The sequence below is a fragment of the Rutidosis leptorrhynchoides genome, chromosome 3 (genome assembly GCF_046630445.1).
Source record: "Rutidosis leptorrhynchoides isolate AG116_Rl617_1_P2 chromosome 3, CSIRO_AGI_Rlap_v1, whole genome shotgun sequence".
Taxonomy (NCBI): domain Eukaryota; kingdom Viridiplantae; phylum Streptophyta; class Magnoliopsida; order Asterales; family Asteraceae; genus Rutidosis; species Rutidosis leptorrhynchoides.
Window position 1 is genome coordinate 674,491,194 of NC_092335.1, and position 19,073 is coordinate 674,510,266.

Consider the following 19,073-nt stretch of genomic DNA (forward strand, 5'->3'; position numbering starts at 1 on the left):
GAAAGTTTCCATATTTAGAAAGTTTCTATTTTTAGAAAGTTTATAAGTTAGGAAAGTTTCCTTAATTAGAAAGTCAACAAAAGTCAACCAAAAGTCAAAGTCAACCGAAAGTCAACTCAAAAGTCAACCTTGGTCAAACATAGTCAACATTAATTTTTAAAGTATAAGTTATAATAACAATAGAGGTTATAATGCTATTTAAAGTCATATATGTATAATTATGTCATAACATAAGTTTAATTAAATTAAATTGAATTAATAGAGTTAACATAAGTTTAGATGATATAATTAATATAACATAAGTATTTAATTAATTAATTAAATATTAGTCATAACATAAGTATTATTAATTAATAATAATTTTTAATTATATCATAAGTATTGTTAGTTAATAATGAATTATTAATCATATCATAAGTATTTAATTATAATTATTAAACTATAAGTATTTAATAATTAAATTGTAATTAAATAATAACTAAGCCTTATAATAATTAAATAATTAATTAATCTTTATTATAAGTCTTATAATAATAATCTCATAACATAAGTTTAATACTTATCATAAGTATTTTCCATTAATAATAAAAGTATTATTAATCATAAGTTTAATTAAAAGTTTAATTAAATCATAAGATAATTAATAAATGATATAATAAATATATATATCATAAGTCTTAAATTAAATTAATTACTTTTATATCATAAGTAATTTAATAATAATGAAAATCATTATTTATATCATAAGTTAAATGTTATAATCATAAGTTTTAATTAAAAAGTTCGCCGGGTCATAACTTGAGCCTCGGGTGTCGGTTTTTGACGAGTCTTATATATATCCTCGTCTAACCAAACCACTCGACACATTAGTGAACTCAAGAACACCCTAAGAACAGTCCCCAAGTCGTGACCAATTGCCATAATTCAACTTGAGACTTTAATCCGATCAAAAACAAGTTTTAGTCATAACGGGTGATTCGTGGCTCGGATTTCGATGACCCGAACATGAAAGTTCATCCAATTATCAATCCTAACACACTAGTACACCTTAGAGACTCCAAAAATGGTCACAAAGTCGGACCAAACCTGAACACATTCGTTTTTACATTTTAATTTCATGAAAACACCATTTTAATCATAACTTGAGTTCCGGGAATCGAAATAACATGAATCCGGAGTCTAAAATCAATGTATTGATGAGAGGAACACATCTAGACACTTTATTTTAACAAAAACATCAGTTAAGTTCACTGAAATGGTCGATTAGTCTGCTGTCCATAATCAATCAAACCGAAAACATGCGATAACGAGTGATTCTATGCATACAATCAATAAACCAACAACATACAAGCACTATACTATCATATTAAACATCAAAATCAGTAAAATAAAAAATGATTAAAAAGTTAGGGTTAGGGTTTATACCCTAATCAATAATCAAGAGATACAATCGTGTAGAGATGAACGAGAGGAACGTGATGTTGATGAAAGCTTCTTGATCCAAGAAATAATTTTTGTGAGATGATGATGATGATGGTTGGTGTTGGGCGACGACCAAGAACAAGGGAGGAGAGGGAGAGGTTGAGAGAAAATAATAGAATTAGGTTATGATGAAATGAAATTGAAAAAAAAAAAAAATGGGACAAATGAGCCAACACTCCTCCCCTTGGGAGTGTTCAGCTGAACTAGTGCAAGGGGGTGGGTCCCATGGCCCAAATTTGTCAAATGTTGGTTTGCTTTTAGCCCGAACGCCCGATCGAAGCTCGAAACGCGAAAACGCTACTACGCGATTGATTTTTCAGAGAGATAACAAATACGCGACGAATAAAATATATAAACACTATATATAATAATATGACATCAAAATATCATATTTAAAATAATTTGGATTTAAAAATCCCAAAAGTTTGACCGTTGGTTTGAAAACCGAAAAGATTCGCCGGATAGAAATCCACGACACGTAGAAACGTACAACTTTAAATATGAATATAAATATTCACATAACACATAATAACTAATATATTATTACAAAAATAATAATATAGGTCATAGAAATGACGTGGCACGAATAACAATTAACGGACGTTAAATAATAAACGGTAAAAGATAACGGAAAAAGAAGGGTCGTGACAATAAAGCTGGACCTGATGAATGCAATTGAGTGGTTTTGGGATAAAGGTGAGATTTTGAACGGTTGTAATGCATCGTTTATGACGTGAATCCCTAAGACTAACGACCCAACGGACCTGTGTGATTACCGTCCTATAAGTTTAATAAATAGTTATAATAAAATAGTAGCTAAATTATTATCTAATAGGATTCGGGAGGTACTTCATAAAATTATAGGGAAAGAACAGAGTGCTTATGTTGCGGGTCGTTCGATTCTTGATGGTATCCTCGTGCTTAATGAAAGTGTTAACGATTTGAAAAGGGGTAAACATAAGAGCTTCATATTCAAGACGGATTTTGCGAAAGCATTTGATAGTGTGATTTGGAAGTTCCTCTCCTCTATGTTATTCCGGATGGGTTTCGGTTCAAAATGGGTAAAGTGGACTGAAGCATGTCTCAAATCCGCAGCTATTTCGATTCTAGTTAACGGGTCTCCTACCGAGGAATTCAAATTGGAACGTGGCATTAGACAAGGTGACCCACTTTCACCTTTTTTATTCATCATACCGGGAGAAGGTTTGAATCGGTTATACAATGAGGCAATCGAGAAGGGGCTCGTTCGGGGTGTGGAAATTGGTAAAGATAGGGTCTTATTCTCACACCTTCAATATGCGGATGACTCGATCTTTATTGGGCAATGGTCGAAGAGGAATCTAAGCAATACTCTAAAGGTGCTTAAGTGCTTCGAGGATATGTCAGGTCTTAAAATTAACTTTGTTAAAAGCAAGCTTTATGGTGTTAACGTGTCTGCGATTGAAAATGATGAGATGGCTGCCCGATTTAGATGTATTGGTGACAAAATCCCTTTTACTTATCTAGTACTACCCGTGAGTGGAAATTTGAGTAAATCAGAAGAGTGGGATCCGGTAGTTAAAAAATTTCAGAAAAGATTCTCGGATTGGAAATCGCGAACGGTATCATTTGGGGGGCGCTTGACTCTCATAAAGTCAATCCTAAATAGTTTACCATTGTACTTCTTCTCCTCGTTCCGGGCTCCTTCATGTGTCATTAATTTACTCGAAGGTTTGCGACGTAACTTCTTTTGGGGCGGGTTGGGTAAGGGAAACTAAATGTCATGGGTAAAATGGGACTCTATGTTATTATCTTATGATTGGGTGGGGGGGGGGGCTTAATATAGGTTCGTTAAAAGTTAAAAATTGGGCATTATTGGGAAAGTGGTGGTGGAGGTTCCGTATCAAAAGCATTTACGGGCGGGATGGTGGGTTAGGTTCCTCTAATTCTAATCGGGTGGTATATGGACATTCTACTTGGAAAGATGTCATTAAAATTAAAAAAGATATGTCTAAGCATGATATAATGTTTCATAACACTTTTGTGAGAACTATTGGTGAATGCAGGAATACTATGTTTTGGAATGACACTTGGGTAGGCGAGCAATGTTTCAAAGATAAATATCCGCGACTCTATCGACTGGACGAAAACAAAGATGCCTATGTTTTTGATAGAGTGGTGTGGAATGTTGCAAGCGTGTCTCTGAATTGGCAATGGTCTAGATCTCCTAGAGGATGAAACTTTGATGAGCTGCAAGATATTATACTTGCGATTAATGGTGCTGTTCGGGGTGTTAATGCGCAAGATGGCTGTAGATAGGTGCTTAGCGAAGACGGTTCATTTCACACTAAAATACTATATGATCATCTAGACTTAAAGTTCCATGGCTACAGCTCGAGTGGCAACGAAACTGATCGTAATAATCTACTTCCTTAATCGATTGGTATTTTTGTTTGACAAGCAAAACGAAGAAGACTTCCTGTTAGAGTAGAGCTAGATAATCGTGGCATAGATCTCCATACGGTAAGGTGCCCCATGTGTGATGAAGATGTCGAATCAACGGATCATGCATTGGTACTTTGTAAATATGCGTTTGTGATTTGGGAAAATATTTATCGGTGGTGGGGTTTGGGGACGTTCTCAATAACGAGTGTGAATGAGCTCTTTAATGGTGTGGGTCATAACTCGGGTGGCTCCATAGGTAATTCGATATGGCAAGCCGTCGAATGGGTTTGTGGGTATTTGATTTGAAAGAATAGAAACCAAAAGGTCATTCATAACATGTCACGTTCGAGTGCTACACTTTTCAATGATATTCAAGTTAAAAGTTTTGAATGGATCTCTAAAAGAGCGAATAAGATTAACATCGAATGGCATCAATGGTTGACAAATCCTTCATCCTTCGGGTCTATTGGGCATAATCGTACCGGTGTAGGTTGAAATGTCCCGTTCTTATTGATTAAAAACGTTCCATATTAATTGATTTCGTTGCGAGGTTTTGACCTCTATATGAGACGTTTTTCAAAGACTGCATTCATTTTTAAACAAACCATAACCTTTATTTCATCAATAAAGGTTTAAAAAGCTTTACGTAGATTATCAAATAATGATAATCTAAAATATCCTGTTTACACACGACCATTACATAATGGTTTACAATACAAATATGTTACAACAAAATAAGTTTCTTGAATGCAGTTTTTACACAATATCATACAAGCATGGACTCCAAATCTTGTCCTTATTTAAGTATGCGACAGCGGAAGCTCTTAATAATCACCTGAGAATAAACATGCTTAAAACGTCAACAAAAATGTTGGTGAGTTATAGGTTTAACCTATATATATCAAATCGTAACAATAGACCACAAGATTTCATATTTCAATACACATCCCATACATAGAGATAAAAATCATTCATATGGTGAACACCTGGTAACCGACAATAACAAGATGCATATATAAGAATATCTCCATCATTCCGGGACACCCTTCGGATATGATATAAATTTCGAAGTACTAAAGCATCCGGTACTTTGGATGGGGCTTGTTGGGCCCGATAGATCTATCTTTAGAGTTCGCGTCAATTAGGGTTTCTGTTCCCTAATTCTTAGATTACCAGACTATATAAAAAGGGGCATATTCGATTTCGATAATTCAACCATAGAATGTAGTTTCACGTACTTGTGTCTATTTTGTAAATCATTTATAAAACCTGCATGTATTCTCATCCCAAAAATATTAGATTTTAAAAGTGGGACTATAACTCACTTTCACAGATTTTTACTTCGTCGGGAAGTAAGACTTGGCCACTGGTTGATTCACGAACCTATAACAATATATACATATATATCAAAGTATGTTCAAAATATATTTACAACACTTTTAATATATTTTGATGTTTTAAGTTTATTAAGTCAGTTGTCCTCGTTAGTAACCTACAACTAGTTGTCCACAGTTAGATGTACAGAAATAAATCGATAAATATTATCTTGAATCAATCCACGACCCAGTGTATACGTATCTCAGTATTGATCACAACTCAAACTATATATATTTTGGAATCAACCTCAACCCTGTATAGCTAACTCCAACATTCACATATAGAGTGTCTATGGTTGTTCCGAAATATATATAGATGTGTCGACATGATAGGTCGAAACATTGTATACGTGTCTATGGTATCTCAAGATTACATAATATATAATACAAGTTGATTAAGTTATGGTTGGAATAGATTTGTTACCAATTTTCACGTAGCTAAAATGAGAAAAATTATCCAATCTTGTTTTACCCATAACTTCTTCATTTTAAATCCGTTTTGAGTGAATCAAATTGCTATGGTTTCATATTGAACTATATTTTATGAATCTAAACAAAAAAAGTATAGGTTTCTAGTCGGAAAAATAAGTTACAAGTCGTTTTTGTAAAGGTAGTCATTTCAGTCGAAAGAACGACGTCTAGATGACCATTTTAGAAAACATACTTCCACTTTGAGTTTAACCATAATTTTTGGATATAGTTTCATGTTCATAATAAAAATCATTTTCTCAGAATAACAACTTTTAAATCAAATTTTATCATAGTTTTTAATTAACTAACCCAAAACAGCCCGCGGTGTTACTACGACGGCGTAAATCTGGTTTTACGGTGTTTTTCGTGTTTCCAGGTTTTAAATCATTAAGTTAGCATATCATATAGATATAGAACATGTGTTTAGTTGATTTTAAAAGTCAAGTTAGAAGGATTAACTTTTGTTTGCGAACAAGTTTAGAATTAACTAAACTATGTTCTAGTGATTACAAGTTTAAACCTTCGAATAAGATAGCTTTATATGTATGAATCGAATGATGTTATGAACATCATTACTACCTTAAGTTCCTTGGATGAACCTACTGGAAAAGAGAAAAATGGATCTAGCTTCAATGGATCCTTGGATGGCTCAAAGTTCTTGAAGCAAAATCATGACACGAAAACAAGTTCAAGTAAGATCATCACTTGAAATAAGATTGTTATAGTTATAGAAATTGAACCAAAGTTTGAATATGATTATTACCTTGTATTAGAATGATAACCTACTGTAAGAAATAAAGATTTCTTGAGGTTGGATGATCACCTTACAAGATTGGAAGTGAGCTAGCAAACTTGAAAGTATTCTTGATTTTATGAAACTAGAACTTTTGGAATTTATGAAGAACACTTAGAACTTGAAGATAGAACTTGAGAGAGTTCAATTAGATGAAGAAAATTGAAGAATGAAAGTGTTTGTAGGTGTTTTTGGTCGTTGGTGTATGGATTAGATATAAAGGATATGTAATTTTGTTTTCATGTAAATAAGTCATGAATGATTACTCATATTTTTGTAATCTTATGAGATATTTCATGCTAGTTGCCAAATGATGGTTCCCACATGTGTTAGGTGACTCAAATGGGCTGCTAAGAGCTGATCATTGGAGTGTATATACCAATAGTACATACATCTAAAAGCTGTGTATTGTACGAGTACGAATACGGGTGCATACGAGTAGAATTGTTGATGAAACTGAACGAGAATGTAATTGTAAGCATTTTTGTTAAGTAGAAGTATTTTGATAAGTGTATTGAAGTCTTTCAAAAGTGTATAAATACATATTAAAACACTACATGTATATACATTTTAACTGAGTCGTTAAGTCTTCGTTAGTCGTTACATGTAAGTGTTGTTTTGAAACCTTTAGGTTAACGATCTTGTTAAATGTTGTTAACCCAATGTTTATAATAACAAAAGAGATTTTAAATTATTATATTATCATGATATTATGATGTACGAATATCTCTTAATATGATATATATACATTAAATGTCGTTACAACGATAAACGTTACATATATGTCTCGTTTCAAAATCATTAAGTTAGTAGTCTTGTTTTTACATATGTAGTTCATTGTTAATATAATTAATGATATGTTTACTTATCATAATATCATGTTAACTATATATATAACCATATATATGTCATCATATAGTTTTTTTACAAGTTTTAACGTTCGTGAATCACCGGTCAACTTGGGTGGTCAATTGTCTATATGAAACCTATTTCAATTAATCAAGTCTTAACAAGTTTGATTGCTTAACATGTTGGAAACATTTAATCATGTAAACATCAATCTCAATTAATATATATAAACATGGAAAAGTTCGGGTCACTACAGTACCTACCCGTTAAATAAATTTCGTCCCGAAATTTTAAGCTGTTGAAGGTGTTGACGAATCTTCTGGAAATAGATGCGGGTATTTCTTCTTCATCTGATCTTCACGCTCCCAGGTGAACTCGGGTCCTCTACGAGCATTCCATCGAACCTTAATAATTGGTATCTTGTTTTGCTTAAGTCTTTTAACCTCACGATCCATTATTTCGACGGGTTCTTCGATGAATTGGAGTTTTTCGTTGATTTGGATTTCATCTAACGGAATAGTGAGATCTTCTTTAGCAAAACATTTCTTCAAATTCGAGACGTGGAAAGTGTTATGTACAGCCGCGAGTTGTTGAGGTAACTCAAGTCGGTAAGCTACTGGTCCGACACGATCAATAATCTTGAATGGTCCAATATACCTTGGATTTAATTTCCCTCGTTTACCAAATCGAACAACGCCTTTCCAAGGTGAAACTTTAAGCATGACCATCTCTCCAATTTCAAATTCTATATCTTTTCTTTTAATGTCAGCGTAGCTCTTTTGTCGACTTTGGGCGGTTTTCAACCGTTGTTGAATTTGGATGATCTTCTCGGTAGTTTCTTGTATAATCTCCGGACCCGTAATCTGTCTATCCCCCACCTCACTCCAACAAATCGGAGACCTGCACTTTCTACCATAAAGTGCTTCAAACGGCGCCATCTCAATGCTTGAATGGTAGCTGTTGTTGTAGGAAAATTCTGCTAACGGTAGATGTCGATCCCAACTGTTTCCGAAATCAATAACACATGCTCGTAGCATGTCTTCAAGCGTTTGTATCGTCCTTTCGCTCTGCCCATCAGTTTGTGGATGATAGGCAGTACTCATGTCTAGACGAGTTCCTAATGCTTGCTGTAATGTCTGCCAGAATCTTGAAATAAATCTGCCATCCCTATCAGAGATAATAGAGATTGGTATTCCATGTCTGGAGACGACTTCCTTCAAATACAGTCGTGCTAACTTCTCCATCTTGTCATCTTCTCTTATTGGTAGGAAGTGTGCTGACTTGGTGAGACGATCAACTATTACCCAAATAGTATCAAAACCACTTGCAGTCCTTGGCAATTTAGTGATGAAATCCATGGTAATGTTTTCCCATTTCCATTCCGGGATTTCGGGTTGTTGAAGTAGACCTGATGGTTTCTGATGCTCAGCTTTGACCTTAGAACACGTCAAACATTCTCCTACGTATTTAGCAACATCGGCTTTCATACCCGGCCACCAAAAATGTTTCTTGAGATCCTTGTACATCTTCCCCGTTCCAGGATGTATTGAGTATCTGGTTTTATGAGCTTCTCTAAGTACCATTTCTCTCATATCTCCAAATTTTGGTACCCAAATCCTTTCAGCCCTATACCGGGTTCCGTCTTCCCGAATATTAAGATGCTTCTCCGATCCTTTGGGTATTTCATCCTTTAAATTTCCCTCTTTTAAAACTCCTTGTTGCGCCTCCTTTATTTGAGTAGTAATGTTATTATGAATCATTATATTCATAGATTTTACTCGAATGGGTTCTCTATCCTTCCTGCTCAAGGCATCGGCTACCACATTTGCCTTCCCCGGGTGGTAACGAATCTCAAAATCGTAATCATTCAATAATTCAATCCACCTACGCTGCCTCATATTCAGTTGTTTCTGATTAAATATGTGTTGAAGACTTTTGTGGTCGGTATATATAATACTTTTGACCCCATATAAGTAGTGCCTCCAAGTCTTTAATGCAAAAACAACCGCGCCTAATTCCAAATCATGCGTCGTATAATTTTGTTCGTGAATCTTCAATTGTCTAGACGCATAAGCAATCACCTTCGTTCGTTGCATTAATACACAACCGAGACCTTGCTTTGATGCGTCACAATAAATCACAAAATCATCATTCCCTTCAGGCAATGACAATATAGGTGCCGTAGTTAGCTTTTTCTTCAATAACTGAAACGCTTTCTCTTGTTCATCATTCCATTCAAATTTCTTCCCTTTATGCGTTAATGCAGTCAAGGGTTTTGCTATTCTGGAAAAGTCTTGGATGAACCTTCTGTAGTAACCAGCTAGTCCTAAAAACTGGCGTATGTGTTTCGGAGTTTTCGGGGTTTCCCACTTTTCAACAGTTTCTATCTTTGCCGGATCCACCTTAATACCTTCTTTGTTCACTATGTGACCGAGGAATTGAACTTCTTCCAACCAAAATGCACACTTTGAAAACTTAGCGTACAATTCTTCCTTCCTCAATACTTCTAACACCTTTCTCAAATGTTCACCGTGTTCTTGGTCATTCTTTGAGTAAATAAGTATGTCATCAATGAAAACAATGACAAACTTGTCAAGGTATGGTCCACACACTCGGTTCATAAGGTCCATGAACACAGCTGGTGCATTAGTTAAACCAAACGGCATGACCATAAACTCGTAATGACCGTAACGTGTTCTGAAAGCAGTCTTTGGAATATCATCTTCTTTCACCCGCATTTGATGATACCTGGAACGTAAGTCAATCTTTGAATAAACAGACGAGCCTTGTAGTTGATCAAATAAGTCGTCGATTCTCGGTAGTGGGTAGCGGTTCTTGATGGTAAGTTTGTTCAACTCTCGGTAGTCGATACACAACCTGAATGTACCATCTTTCTTCTTGACAAACAAAACAGGAGCTCCCCACGGTGATGTGCTTGGTCGAATGAAACCACGCTCTAAAAGTTCTTGTAATTGGCTTTGCAGTTCTTTCATCTCGCTGGGTGCGAGTCTGTAAGGAGCACGAGCTATTGGTGCAGCTCCTGGTACAAGATCTATTTGAAATTCAACGGATCGATGTGGGGGTAATCCCGGTAATTCTTTCGGAAATACATCGGGAAATTCTTTTGCAATGGGAACATCATTGATGCTCTTTTCTTCAGTTTGTACTTTCTCGACGTGTGCTAGAACAGCATAGCAACCTTTTCTTATTAGTTTTTGTGCCTTCAAATTACTAATAAGATGTAGCTTCGTGTTGCCCTTTTCTCCGTACACCATTAAGGGTTTTCCTTTTTCTCGTATAATGCGAATTGCATTTTTGTAACAAACGATCTCCGCTTTCACTTCTTTCAACCAGTCCATACCGATTATCACATCAAAACTCCCTAACTCTACTGGTATCAAATCAATCTTAAATGTTTCGCTAACCAGTTTAATTTCTCGATTCCGACATATATTATCTGCTGAAATTAATTTACCATTTGCTAATTCGAGTAAAAATTTACTATCCAAAGGCGTCAATGGACAACTTAATTTAGCACAAAAATCTCTACTCATATAGCTTCTATCCGCACCCGAATCAAATAAAACGTAAGCAGATTTATTGTCAATAAGAAACGTACCCGTAACAAGCTCCGGGTCTTCCTGTGCCTCTACCGCATTAATATTGAAAACTCTTCCACGGCCTTGTCCATTCGTGTTCTCCTGGTTCGGGCAATTTCTAATAATGTGGCCTGGTTTTCCACATTTATAACAAACTACATTGGCATAACTTGCTCCGACACTACTTGCTCCGCCATTACTCGTTCCGACACCATTTGTTCCTTTCGTTCTATTAACCCCTGGTCCGTAGACCTCACACTTCGCCGCGCTATGACCATTTCTTTTACACTTGTTGCAAAATTTGGTGCAGAACCCCGAGTGATTCTTTTCACACCTTTGGCATAGTTGCTTCTGATTGTTGTTGTTGTTACGGTTATTATTGTTGTTGGGATGATTGTTGTAGTTGCTGTTGTTGTTGTTGTTGTTGTTGTTGTTGTTGTTGTTGGGCCGTTTGTTGTAGTTGCGATTGATGTTGCGATTGTTGGGATAATTGTTGCGATTATTGTTGTAATTGCTGTTGTTGTTGTATTGGTGATTCTTATCACCGTTTTCCTCCCACTTTCTTTTGACTTGCTTCACATTGGCCTCTTCAGCAGTCTGTTCTTTAATTCTTTCTTCAATCTGGTTCACTAGTTTGTGAGCCATTCTACATGCCTGTTGTATGGAGGCGGGCTCGTGTGAACTTATATCTTCTTGGATTCTTTCCGGTAATCCTTTCACAAACGCGTCGATCTTCTCTTCCTCATCTTCGAATGCTCCCGGACACAATAGGCACAATTCTGTGAATCGTCTTTCGTACGTGGTAATATCAAATCCTTGGGTTCGTAACCCTCTAAGTTCTGTCTTGAGCTTATTGACCTCGGTTCTGGGACGGTACTTCTCGTTCATCAAGTGCTTGAATGCTGACCACGGTAGTGCGTACGCATCATCTTGTCCCACTTGCTCTAGATAGGTATTCCACCATGTTAACGCAGAACTTGTGAAGGTATGCGTAGCGTACTTCACTTTGTCCTCTTCAGTACACTTACTTATGGCAAACACCGATTCAACCTTCTCGGTCCACCGTTTCAATCCGATCGGTCCTTCGGTTCCATCAAATTCCAAAGGTTTGCAGGCAGTGAATTCTTTGTAGGTGCATCCTACACGATTTCCTGTACTGCTAGATCCAAGGTTATTGTTGGTATGTAGCGCAGCCTGTACTGCGGCTATGTTTGAAGCTAGAAAAGTACGGAATTCCTCTTCATTCATATTCACGGTGTGTCGAGTAGTCGGTGCCATTTCCTTCAAAATAGTTAAATGGAACAAGTTAATCATACAGAATATTAAGAGTAGTTAATAGTATTTCGTAGCATAATATGAACTCATTTATAAAAGCTTTTTCTTCATATTAGCGTTTTATAAGTTTAAATTCGGGTAGTACCTACCCGTTAAGTTCATACTTAGTAGCTAATATACAATTCAACTACTACAATTCTATATGAAAAACTGATTATAATAATATTTCGCGTTCAAACTTTTATACAATATTTTACAAACTTACAATACCGCTTATTTTACATAAAGCATGAAATATAGCACACAATAACTTTGATACAAGATAGTTGTGAAGACAATTCTAGCTAGTACACAAGTCGTTCAGCAAAGGCAATAAAGACACGTAATTCATACATCCAGAAACAAGTCATGCATTCTGGTTTTACTAGGACTACTTCCCATCCTTGGTCTTGTGCAACATAACCGTTATGGCCGTTGATAAGACAGCGTGTTGTAACGTCATCAAAGGGACGAGGGTTACGTAATGTCCAACAGTCCCGTAATAATCTAAAAACCTCATTTCTTACCCCAATTACCGACTCCGTCACTTGTGGAAACGTTTTGTTTAATAGTTGTAGCCCGATGTTCTTGTTCTCACTTTGGTGAGAAGCGAACATTACTAATCCGTAAGCATAACATGCTTCTTTATGTTGCATGTTAGCCGCTTTTTCTAAATCACGAAGTCCAATATTCGGATATATTGAGTCAAAATAATTTCTTAACCCGTTGCGTAAAATAGCATTTGGGTTCCCCGCAATATATGCGTCAAAGTAAACACATCGTAACTTATGGGTTTCCCAATGTGATATCCCCCATCTTTCAAACGAAAGTCTCTTATAAACCAAGACATTCTTGGAACGTTCTTCGAATGTCTTACAAACTGATCTCGCCTTAAATAGTTGTGCCGAAGAATTCTGGCCGACTCTAGACAAGATTTCATCAATCATGTCTCCGGGTAGGTCTCTTAAAATATTGGGTTGTCTATCCATTTTGTGTTTTTAAACTGTAAAATAGACAAGAGTTAGATTCATAAAAAAAATACTTATTAATACAAGCAATTTTTACATATATCATAAAGCATAAGAACACTATATTCCATATATTACACCACACGAATACAACTATCTTATTCCGACTCGCTCGTTTCTTCTTCTTCGGTTTTGGTTCGTTTTGCCAAGTTTCTAGGGATATATGATGTTCCCCTAATACGAGCCGTCGTTGTCCACATTGGTTTAGAAAAACCTGGTGGTTTAGAGGTTCCCGGGTCATTGTTACAACTTAAGGACTTCGGGGGTTGACGATACATATAAAGTTCATCGGGGTTGGAATTAGATTTCTCTATTTTTATTCCCTTTCCCTTATTATTTTCTTTTGCCTTTTTAAATTCAGTTGGGGTAATTTCTATAACATCATCGGAATTCTCGTCGGAATCCGATTCATCGGAGAATTGGTAATCCTCCCAATATTTTGCTTCCTTGGCGGAAACACCATTGACCATAATTAACTTTGGTCGGTTGGTTGAGGATTTTCTTTTACTTAACCGTTTTATTATTTCCCCCACCGGTTCTATTTCTTCATCCGGTTCCGATTCTTCTTCCGGTTCCGATTCTTCTTCCGGTTCCGACTCTTCTTCCGGTTCCTCTTCGGGAACTTGTGAATCAGTCCACAAATCATTCCAATTTACATTTGACTCTTCATTATTATTAGGTGAGTCAATGGGACTTGTTCTAGAGGTAGACATCTATCACATAATATCAAACACGTTAAGAGATTAATATATCACATAATATTCATATGTTAAAAATATATAGTTTCCAACAAAAATGTTAAGCAATCATTTTTAAAGAAAACACGGTCGAAGTCCAGACTCACTAATGCATCCTAACAAACTCGATAAGACACACTAATGCAAATTTTCTGGTTCTCTAAGACCAACGCTCTGATACCAACTGAAATGTCCCGTTCTTATTGATTAAAAACGTTCCATATTAATTGATTTCGTTGCGAGGTTTTGACCTCTATATGAGACGTTTTTCAAAGACTGCATTCATTTTTAAACAAACCATAACCTTTATTTCATCAATAAAGGTTTAAAAAGCTTTACGTAGATTATCAAATAATGATAATCTAAAATATCCTGTTTACACACGACCATTACATAATGGTTTACAATACAAATATGTTACAACAAAATAAGTTTCTTGAATGCAGTTTTTACACAATATCATACAAGCATGGACTCCAAATCTTGTCCTTATTTAAGTATGCGACAGCGGAAGCTCTTAATAATCACCTGAGAATAAACATGCTTAAAACGTCAACAAAAATGTTGGTGAGTTATAGGTTTAACCTATATATATCAAATCGTAACAATAGACCACAAGATTTCATATTTCAATACACATCCCATACATAGAGATAAAAATCATTCATATGGTGAACACCTGGTAACCGACAATAACAAGATGCATATATAAGAATATCCCCATCATTCCGGGACACCCTTCGGATATGATATAAATTTCGAAGTACTAAAGCATCCGGTACTTTGGATGGGGCTTGTTGGGCCCGATAGATCTATCTTTAGAGTTCGCGTCAATTAGGGTTTCTGTTCCCTAATTCTTAGATTACCAGACTATATAAAAAGGGGCATATTCGATTTCGATAATTCAACCATAGAATGTAGTTTCACGTACTTGTGTCTATTTTGTAAATCATTTATAAAACCTGCATGTATTCTCATCCCAAAAATATTAGATTTTAAAAGTGGGACTATAACTCACTTTCACAGATTTTTACTTCGTCGGGAAGTAAGACTTGGCCACTGGTTGATTCACGAACCTATAACAATATATACATATATATCAAAGTATGTTCAAAATATATTTACAACACTTTTAATATATTTTGATGTTTTAAGTTTATTAAGTCAGTTGTCCTCGTTAGTAACCTACAACTAGTTGTCCACAGTTAGATGTACAGAAATAAATCGATAAATATTATCTTGAATCAATCCACGACCCAGTGTATACGTATCTCAGTATTGATCACAACTCAAACTATATATATTTTGGAATCAACCTCAACCCTGTATAGCTAACTCCAACATTCACATATAGAGTGTCTATGGTTGTTCCGAAATATATATAGATGTGTCGACATGATAGGTCGAAACATTGTATACGTGTCTATGGTATCTCAAGATTACATAATATATAATACAAGTTGATTAAGTTATGGTTGGAATAGATTTGTTACCAATTTTCACGTAGCTAAAATGAGAAAAATTATCCAATCTTGTTTTACCCATAACTTCTTCATTTTAAATCCGTTTTGAGTGAATCAAATTGCTATGGTTTCATATTGAACTATATTTTATGAATCTAAACAAAAAAAGTATAGGTTTCTAGTCGGAAAAATAAGTTACAAGTCGTTTTTGTAAAGGTAGTCATTTCAGTCGAAAGAACGACGTCTAGATGACCATTTTAGAAAACATACTTCCACTTTGAGTTTAACCATAATTTTTGGATATAGTTTCATGTTCATAATAAAAATCATTTTCTCAGAATAACAACTTTTAAATCAAATTTTATCATAGTTTTTAATTAACTAACCCAAAACAGCCCGCGGTGTTACTACGACGGCGTAAATCTGGTTTTACGGTGTTTTTCGTGTTTCCAGGTTTTAAATCATTAAGTTAGCATATCATATAGATATAGAACATGTGTTTAGTTGATTTTAAAAGTCAAGTTAGAAGGATTAACTTTTGTTTGCGAACAAGTTTAGAATTAACTAAACTATGTTCTAGTGATTACAAGTTTAAACCTTCGAATAAGATAGCTTTATATGTATGAATCGAATGATGTTATGAACATCATTACTACCTTAAGTTCCTTGGATGAACCTACTGGAAAAGAGAAAAATGGATCTAGCTTCAATGGATCCTTGGATGGCTCAAAGTTCTTGAAGCAAAATCATGACACGAAAACAAGTTCAAGTAAGATCATCACTTGAAATAAGATTGTTATAGTTATAGAAATTGAACCAAAGTTTGAATATGATTATTACCTTGTATTAGAATGATAACCTACTGTAAGAAATAAAGATTTCTTGAGGTTGGATGATCACCTTACAAGATTGGAAGTGAGCTAGCAAACTTGAAAGTATTCTTGATTTTATGAAACTAGAACTTTTGGAATTTATGAAGAACACTTAGAACTTGAAGATAGAACTTGAGAGAGTTCAATTAGATGAAGAAAATTGAAGAATGAAAGTGTTTGTAGGTGTTTTTGGTCGTTGGTGTATGGATTAGATATAAAGGATATGTAATTTTGTTTTCATGTAAATAAGTCATGAATGATTACTCATATTTTTGTAATCTTATGAGATATTTCATGCTAGTTGCCAAATGATGGTTCCCACATGTGTTAGGTGACTCACATGGGCTGCTAAGAGCTGATCATTGGAGTGTATATACCAATAGTACATACATCTAAAAGCTGTGTATTGTACGAGTACGAATACGGGTGCATACGAGTAGAATTGTTGATGAAACTGAACGAGAATGTAATTGTAAGCATTTTTGTTAAGTAGAAGTATTTTGATAAGTGTATTGAAGTCTTTCAAAAGTGTATAAATACATATTAAAACACTACATGTATATACATTTTAACTGAGTCGTTAAGTCTTCGTTAGTCGTTACATGTAAGTGTTGTTTTGAAACCTTTAGGTTAACGATCTTGTTAAATGTTGTTAACCCAATGTTTATAATAACAAAAGAGATTTTAAATTATTATATTATCATGATATTATGATGTACGAATATCTCTTAATATGATATATATACATTAAATGTCGTTACAACGATAAACGTTACATATATGTCTCGTTTCAAAATCATTAAGTTAGTAGTCTTGTTTTTACATATGTAGTTCATTGTTAATATAATTAATGATATGTTTACTTATCATAATATCATGTTAACTATATATATAACCATATATATGTCATCATATAGTTTTTTTACAAGTTTTAACGTTCGTGAATCACCGGTCAACTTGGGTGGTCAATTGTCTATATGAAACCTATTTCAATTAATCAAGTCTTAACAAGTTTGATTGCTTAACATGTTGGAAACATTTAATCATGTAAACATCAATCTCAATTAATATATATAAACATGGAAAAGTTCGGGTCACTACATAGGTTAAGTGGTATTGGACATAAGGTTCGAGTTTCTATTGTACTTAGCTCATACATAGATTTAGTGTGTGTCTTATGTAATTGTGATTCTTGTATCCTGCATGTCTCATGCATTTGTTTATTTATCTAATATATATTGGCTTTTAAAAAAAAAAAGTTGGATCAATTTTAGTAATAAAAATAAGGATCAATTTGAGTAAAAAGCTAAGCCACATACTTCAAAATGGGTCATGGGAGTGGAATTGGGCCCGAGAAATCGGCCCAAGAAACCGTGAGATGCTGGATCAATTATAGGCCCATGTGGGGGATATCGTTTTATCATATTCGATTGACTCATGTGAATGGATAATAGGAACGGATGGTATGTGAAATGTCCCGTTCTTATTGATTAAAAACGTTCCATATTAATTGATTTCGTTGCGAGGTTTTGACCTCTATATGAGACGTTTTTCAAAGACTGCATTCATTTTAAAACAAACCATAACCTTTATTTCATCAATAAAGGTTTAAAAAGCTTTACGTAGATTATCAAATAATGATAATCTAAAATATCCTGTTTACACACGACCATTACATAATGGTTTACAATACATATATGTTACAACAAAATAAGTTTCTTGAATGCAGTTTTTACACAATATCATACAAGCATGGACTCCAAATCTCGTCCTTATTTAAGTATGCGATAGCGGAAGCTCTTAATAATCACCTGAGAATAAACATGCTTAAAACGTCAACAAAAATGTTGGTGAGTTATAGGTTTAACATATATATATCAAATCATAATAATAGACCACAAGATTTCATATTTCAATACACATCCCATACATAGAGAGAAAAATATCATTCATATGGATTGAACACCTGGTAACCGACATTAACAAGATGCATATATAAGAATATCCCCATCATTCCGGGACACCCTTCGGATATGATATAAATTTCGAAGTACTAAAGCATCCGGTACTTTGGATGGGGTTTGTTAGGCCCAATAGATCTATCTTTAGGATTCGCGTCAATTAGGGTGTCTGTTCCCTAATTCTTAGATTACCAGACTTAATAAAAAGGGGCATATTCGATTTCGATAATTCAACCATAGAATGTAGTTTCACGTACTTGTGTCTATTTTGTAAATCATTTATAAAACCTGCATGTATTCTCATCCCAAAAATATTAGATTTTAAAAGTGGGACTATAACTCACTTTCACAGATTTTTACTTCGTCGGGAAGTAAGACTTGGCCACTGGTTGATTCACGAACCTATAACAATATATACATATATATCAAAGTATGTTCAAAATATATTTACAACACTTTTAATATATTTTGATGTTTTAAGTTTATTAAGTCAGCTGTCCTCGTTAGTAACCTACAACTAGTTGTCCACAGTTAGATGTACAGAAATAAATCGATAAATATTATCTTGAATCAATCCACGACCCAGTGTATACATATCTCAGTATTGATCACAACTCAAACTATATATATTTTGGAATCAACCTCAACCCTGTATAGCTAACTCCAACATTCACATATAGAGTGTCTATGGTTGTTCCGAAATA